Genomic DNA, 7,604 nt, shown 5'->3' with positions numbered 1-7,604 from the left:
GGGTGAAATGTTGATTTGCATTCTTGTAATCGTGTCATGATCAGTATCCATGTTAGGTGCATTTAGTTTAGTTCATTTTCATTTGAACATGTTTTGTAATCACGCGTAGAATTCTGGGTGTCACGTTGATTGCACACGTGAGCACGCCGGGACCGCGTCCTCTGGCCCTTCTCCGCCATGGCTGGCATGCCGTGCATGTCGCACGGGTGAGCGCAGAATAAGCCACACCGTGCAGCGGCTAACCGTGGTGGGGGAAGTGGATCGTGGCCAACAAAAGGCCAAGTTGAATGCATCGGTGAAGCTGCGCCATTCGCAGTGAAACTAACTCGCCATCTCTCGCGCTCTGGCTCGTACTCTCGTGTTCTCGTTCCTGGTGATCGCGCTCCGGGCACCGCCGGCAGCAGCGAGCTCATAGATCCGGCGAGCCGCCGGTCCTAACAGTGCTCACCTAAGCCGAGGTGAACCGCCTGACCCGCCGCCTGGCCGTGGCGCTCCGGCGCGCGCCGCTGGGGCTCGGCCGCGGAGCGGTGGTGATGAACCTCATGCTCAACTCGGCCGAGTTCGTGCTCTCCTTCTTCGCCGCGTCCCGCGTGGGCGCCGCGGTCACCACCGCCAACCCGATGTCCACCGCACGAGATCACCAACCAGATCGCGGCCTCCGGCGCCACCGTCGTGTTCACGGAGTCCATGGCCGTGGACAAGCTCCCGGTCAAGGCCAACGGCGGACTCACGATCGTCCTCATCGACGCGCGCCGCGACGGGTGCCTCCACTTCTGGGACGACGTCATGGCCAGCGTCCCCGACGAAGAGGTCGACGACGAGGACCAAGAACCAGAAGAAGTGGCGGCGGGCTTCGACCCCGACGACGTGGTGGCGCTTCCCTCCCTACTCGTCCGGCACGACGGGGCTCCCCAAGGGCGTGATGCTGACGCACCGGAGCCTGAGCACCAGCGTGGCGCAGCAGGTGGACGGCGACAACCCCAACATCGGCTTCACCGCGGACGACATGATCCTGTGCTCGCTGCCCATGTTCCACATCTACTCGCTCAACACCATCATGATGTGCGGCCTCCGCGTCGGCGCCGCCATCGTCGTCATGCGCCGCTTCGACCTCGCCAGGATGATGGAGCTAGTGGAGCGCCACCGGATCACCATCGCCCCGCTGGTGCCGCCCATCGTGGTCGCCGTCGCCAAGAGCGACGAGACCGCCGCTCACGATCTGTCCTCGGTCAGGATGGTGCTCTCCGGCGCCGCGCCCATGGGGGAGGACATCGAGGACGCCTTCATGGCCGAGCTCCCCGGCGCCGTGCTCGGACAGGTACGTGCCATGCCATGCCATGCCAGACCGCACGCACCAAACACCACCGGCCGTTTTTCTCCGTTTTCATAGTTTGCTTGTCTCATTTGGGCTGTTTTTTTCATTTCTGTTTGCACTTTTTGGCTTTTTTTTGCGTCGTGTTTTATGTCCAGGTTCTTGATTTTTTGAGACTCCCTTTTCTTTTTCTGAATTCTGAGTCCCCATTTCTCCTGATTATGTTAACTATGTGAATGTGGTAACGTTAGTGTTGGGGGGGTCTACGACTCTACGTATTGATAATCGGACGGTGAACGATGACGGCATTGGATGGATGGTCTTGATAAGCTTTCCATGGCCGTTGGATGTTCCTTGAGTGGCTTAGATTGCCTTTTTGATATTCGCGTAGGTCAACCCTCACATCATTCATTGGCACGTTCGACTGATCCAATCCAACGACGCCCATGGAGAAATTCGTTCACAGGCATGGGATACCTTGACAACTCAATTGATTAATCCGGGCACGTACACAATGATATGATGGTGCCAACTAATAGGATTCTAATACTAGCTGCTAGGTACGAAAAGCTTATACAGCAGCTTTTTATCAACTTGGTTACTATTGTCTGGTCCTGTTTAGATGTTTTAACTAATGGTTTGCGATGTTTCATTACGGACTTACGATAGCCAGCTAACAGCTTTTTATTAGCCAGGTAGTTTATTATGAGTTACTAGTTGGGACTATTAGCAAAAGGCATTGGATCCACTAGAGCGGATCATTACCTATTTGGATCAAACACCCCGAACCATGGATTTTAGAATGAGATTTAGCAATGAGATTTTAGAATGTTTTGTATCCAATCTAGACAACATTTTGGGAAAACGTCAATTTGGGAAGATCACTTAATTAAATGGTCTTTAATGTTGATTTCTACTTAACATGGAAACAAGTAAGCAATATTTTTCATATCCCTTTTTTATATTATCCGTAACAACAAAAAAACAATCTATCTAATTTGTCCTAGTACTAAGATAACTCTTGCTGCGGAGTTGTTGAGAAGTTGGACTTCTGAGTGCTGCTCCCTAACGGCCGGTACACGGTAGTTCTGACTTCTGACTTTCGGAGAGCTGCGGACTTTCTGACTTGGTACACGGTAGTTCCATGGTTGGGTGCTGATGATGTTGAAGGTTACTATATTGGTAGGTGGTTGTTTGTTTACTGACTTCGATGTGAGGATGTGCAACATCAACCTTGCATTTCATTTAGGTTGGTTAGTTGCCTCTACTAGCACTCCTGTTCACTCAAGATGAGTCAGTCTTGTTCTTACACGGGCTGCGGCTGCTATGTAAAGGTGAGGCAGGGGGTTCAAAAGTTTTCTCGACCCACGAGCACAATGTCCGGGACTCTCTTACTCTATGGATCGAGTTTTTTTTTTTGTTATTAGGGGCTTGCTTAATTTTTTTCGAGGGGGAGGGGTGGTGGATCCCAAGGATTTTACAATAAATTAAATAGCTCATCAATGACTTTTTCTAATAACTAGAATATTCTTCAACCAGATTTTTGCAAAAGCGTCAACCAAAAAAAAAACACACTGGACATAGGGATTTCAGTGTGTCCAGTAGAGTCGAAGCAAGTTGGTGATGGACCTGTTCTGTTATTCGACGACCACGTCCACAACACACACAATGCAAAGTCAGTCAGTCCATTGGACATCACAACTAGCATATACTATACTCGTACTGATCTGTTCGTGTATCGCCTGTCACGCAACGCAGGGGTACGGCATGACGGAGGCCGGGCCGGTGCTGTCCATGTGCCTGGCGTTCGCCAAGGAGCCCTTCAAGGTGAAGTCCGGCGCGTGCGGCACGGTGGTGCGCAACGCCGAGCTCAAGATCGTCGACCCGGACACCGGCAAGTCCCTCGCCCGGAGAGATCTGCATCAGGGGCCAGCAGATCATGAAAGGTACTGTACTACTCTAGTTTCTTGTCTCTTGCATTGCACGTCGTCGTCCTTCGTTGGCTCCAACCTCCAAATGTTGACTTCGGGCAGCTGCATGCTTGCATTAGAGAATGGATGGACTGCTGGCTGGCTGGCCCGCACATCCCTAGATCTAATCTCACTTGGAAGTTGCAACATTGTGCTGTTAGTGCTTCAGATATCCTTAATCACTCCTCAACTTCGATTGATTGATTGATGAATAAAGTATCACCACGTGATATATAATAAATAAATAATGTGCATCAAATTAATCTAGCTCGGTCAACAAGAGGTGAGCTGTGCCACTCCTTTGCACACTGCACTGCATAAATGGTTCACACAGACGGCATTGCGAGGAGTTTATTTGTCAGTTAGTCCCTTGCGATCGATGACGTTGTCCACCCACCCTTGATGATGATTTGGTGGTGCAGCGGTTGAGCTGTAAGATGGCTTTGTGTTCGATCCTAATCGTCATAGTCAAAGCAAAGTGGAGTGAGATGAACCATTTCATTCCCATGTGTAGCTTTCTGTCCAGATTGGCAACAGAAATAATAAATTAAATGGTCTTAGCTGAGATGAGACCTGACAGCTTCAGTTCTGGCTATGGAAGTCTCCCTCCCTTCCCTTGGTGTGATAGCTGAAATAAATCATCATGAATGGTGGACTGTTCTGAATAGATCTGATCCCTGCCAAAGTGAAGTGGGGCTTGCAGCAATGTTTGTTTTTGATAGCTGCTTGCATGACAATGGGCAATGGCGACAGCAGCTGTCAGTTTCAGTTAGGCCACTGTAAATTGTCATATATTGGCGACAAGCACGTGTTCTGGAGTCTTGACAGATATGGATCTACTACCAACAGATGACACGGACATAAAATGGAATATGTAGTTAATGGAAAGAAATGAAATGTAGTCACATCTATGATCTATTTTGCATTATCGTTTTAATGATAACTGCTAATTGGTCGAAATTCCCACAGACACTGGATGCTGCCGTCATTCACCTAACGAAGTGATGCATACTGTGAAGCTGAATTTGTCAAGCTTTTAGTTTGCTTGCCACCCAGTATTATTGTAGTCTATCCTTCTTTTTGTGGATTTTGGTTAAGTTACTCTCTGTTCTTCAATAAAGTACAGTACAGTATTATATGAACAACTTTGATGGTTAGAACTTAATTAGAAGAGTTGATGGGCCGATGTGCTTTTGGTCATCAGGTTACCTGAACAACCCGGAGGCGACGAAGAATAGCATCGATGCCGACGGGTGGCTGCACACCGGCGACGTCGGTTTTGTGGACGACAACGACGAGATATTCATCGTCGACAGGCTTAAGGAGATCATCAAGTACACGGGCCTCCAGGCGGCCCCCGCAGAGCTAGAGGCCCTGCTCATCACCCACCCAAGCATCGCCGATGCCGCTGTCGTCGGGTATTAATCACTTGACCTCGTCATCATTTGCTCATCACTTGGTATTTTCAGTCGTTGAGATGCATGGTGTCTACCATCATTGCAGGAAACAAGTCGAACCAGAAATCGGGGAAATCCCAGTCGCCTTTGTGGCCAAGGCCAAAGGGAGTGAGCTCAGAGAAGATGACGTCAAACAATTCGTGGCCAAGGAGGTAGTATTATTTTCTTGAGCTAGAAAATGTTTGCTTCCTTTTTGAGTTCACGTTCTGATGCTGAATCTGAACATTAGGAGTGCAATAACAATAATAGAACTCAAAGCCACTACTAGAGAACAGACTTTAGAACGATGTTCCAATTTGGCATTAGCCTCGATATTTTTTGCCCCCTCCTTTAGTCCCGGTTGGTAATACCAACCGGGACTAAAGGTTCCTGCCCAACAGTCGTCCGCGGGGCAGAGATCTTTAGTCCCGACTGGTATTACCAACCGGGACTAAATGTTTAGCTTTAGTCCCGGTTGGTAATACCAGCCGGGACTAAAGCTTTTAGTCCCGGTTTGGGTGATGCCCGGGGAATAAAGATTAATCTTTAGTCCCGGTTTGACCTCCTAACCGGGACTAATTATCCCGGCCTATAGACCAGCTCATTTCTTCCTCCCCGAGCCCGAGCCATTCCATTCAAACTCACTGCCTCTGTTCTTCGGCTTGCTGTTGTTCTTGCTCTCCCCCCCCCCTCCATTGGTGTTGCTCTTCGATTTTGGAGGTAACAAACTTAATTCTCTTATGTTTTATCAGTAGCTTATCTCATTTTGCGATGTAGATGCATATGTAACTTTATATGTTGGACTTTATTATGATTTTATATGTCATTTTTAGCTCAAAATCACATGATGATTTGCATATATGTTTGGATAAACAAAAGTTAAATTAGTTCATCAAAATCATACCTCGCTCGTCCTCGCTGGAGCACGCGCCATCCTCGTCCCCGGCGGCTTACGTGATCTTAGAATTAATTTTTCCATGAAATGAAAAACTTAGAAAATAGTTAGAAAATTGTAAAAAATCCGTACTAGTTGAACTTGCGGACCGTGTTCAGCTCGGCGAGCATGTTCTCTGCCGAGCGGTAACGGACGTCAAGGATGAGCTTTGATTTTATGAGGGAGAGCGGCAACGGTCATGGAAGACCGTGTTCCCTTCCTCGTAGAATCGGAGCTCTTCCTTGGCCAAGTACGGTGCCGTCCGGTGGAGAAATGCTCGCCGAGATGATTACGTAAGCAAGGTCAACTAGTATGGATGGTTATTTATTAAAACATGTTTTTGAGCTATAATTTGATGGATATTTGATAACTTCAGACCTACAAATGTCATCTACAAATGTTACTATCCTTGGCAACCTAAACGCCCATGAGCTCGCCGATATCGAGCAGGTCACTTAGAATTATTTTTTCCATGAAATGAAATACTTAGAAATCATGCATTTTATTTTTTAGAATTAAATTTTCCATGAAATGAAAAACTTAGAAAATAGTTAGAAAATTATAGAAAATCCGTACTAGTTGAACTTACGGACCGTGTTCATCTCGGCGAGCATGTTCTCTGCCGAGCGGTAACGGACGTCAAGGAGGAGCTTTGATTCTACAAGGGAGAGCGGCAACGGTCGTGGAAGACCGTGTTCCCTTCCTCGTAGAATCAGAGCTCTTCCTTGGCCAAGTACGGTGCCATCCTGTAGAGAAATGCTCGCTGAGATGATCACGTAAGCAAGGTCAACTAGTACGGATGGTTATTTATTGAAACATGTTTTTGAGCTATGTGATTTCTATGTCATTTTTAGCTCAAAATCACATGATGATTTACAATAGTAAAATCACTTGATAGTTTGGTATTTTACTATTATACATAGTATATATTTCATGGTTTAGTTAGATAAATAAATAATTTTACTTTTGTTTAAATATATTATTTTAGAAAATGTGAAATTTATACTACTTTGCAAAAATAAGTATAGAAAGTAGATGACAACTGGTACCGGATCATCGGCATCTCGTTCAGTTGTGAAACGACTGAGGCCAGAACTCTCTCTCATTATCTGCAGCAAGTGTAAGCAGAAGATTGTGATGGAGTACCGAGTCAAGAGACAGGGACCCAACAAGGGTCGTGTTTTCTACAAGTGCTCGGATCGCGATGTGAGTTTCTTACGCATTTGATTATTATGCCTAATTGACCTGCTTTTCTTGAATATTTTTGACTAAATATTTTTTGGCTTTAATTTCAGTGGGAGGGCCATGGATGCGATGGTTGGTACTGGGAGGAAGATTATGCTACATACGTGCAGAATTTGGGTGCGCTTGAGGTAGCGGCTGCTGATGATGAGGCAGTGAGCCAGCAGGAGAAGCTTATTGATATTCAACAGAAGAATGATTTGTCTGTTTTAGTTGCGTACGGTCACGAAATAATTATGTTACTGAAGTGCATTGTAGTTTTAGTTTGTTTAGTGATAGTTGGGATTGCTTATGTTATAGCCAGGCTTAGTTAATTAATCAACCGTGTGTGTGTCATCTATGTTGTGTAATAAAATACTTAATTATGTTCAAGGTTTTCATAATTTGTCGTGTAATGCAGATTATGTCACGCCATTGGATGTACAATGCCGATCGCCGCTCCCAAGACTTTATTGAGGGCGTGCACTATTTCTTAGGTGTGGCCGAGGCAAATAAGCGGGATGATTTTATGTGCTGTCCATGTGTCATATGTAAGAATTTAAAGGAATATTCAAGCTCAATGAGTCTTCATTCATATTTGCTTAAGTCAGGTTTCATGTCAAACTATATATGTTGGACTAAGCATGGAGAAAGCGGGGTCATGATGGAAGAAGGTGAAAGAGAAGATTTAGACATTGATGATATTATTGCTCAGTATGATGCCTTTGATG

At 46.3% G+C, this 7,604-nt stretch overlaps 1 pseudogene; it reads left to right on the top strand.

Moving 5' to 3' along the window:
• The first annotated feature begins 334 nt into the window (after positions 1-334).
• LOC136471801 (4-coumarate--CoA ligase 1-like) lies at positions 335-7,277 on the top strand (annotated as a pseudogene).
• The last annotated feature ends 327 nt before the right edge of the window (positions 7,278-7,604 follow it).

The sequence above is a fragment of the Miscanthus floridulus genome, chromosome 8 (assembly GCF_019320115.1).
Source record: "Miscanthus floridulus cultivar M001 chromosome 8, ASM1932011v1, whole genome shotgun sequence".
Lineage (NCBI taxonomy): Eukaryota > Viridiplantae > Streptophyta > Magnoliopsida > Poales > Poaceae > Miscanthus > Miscanthus floridulus.
Note: the sequence above shows the minus strand (reverse complement) of the source record. Positions and strands in the feature narration are given on the sequence as shown.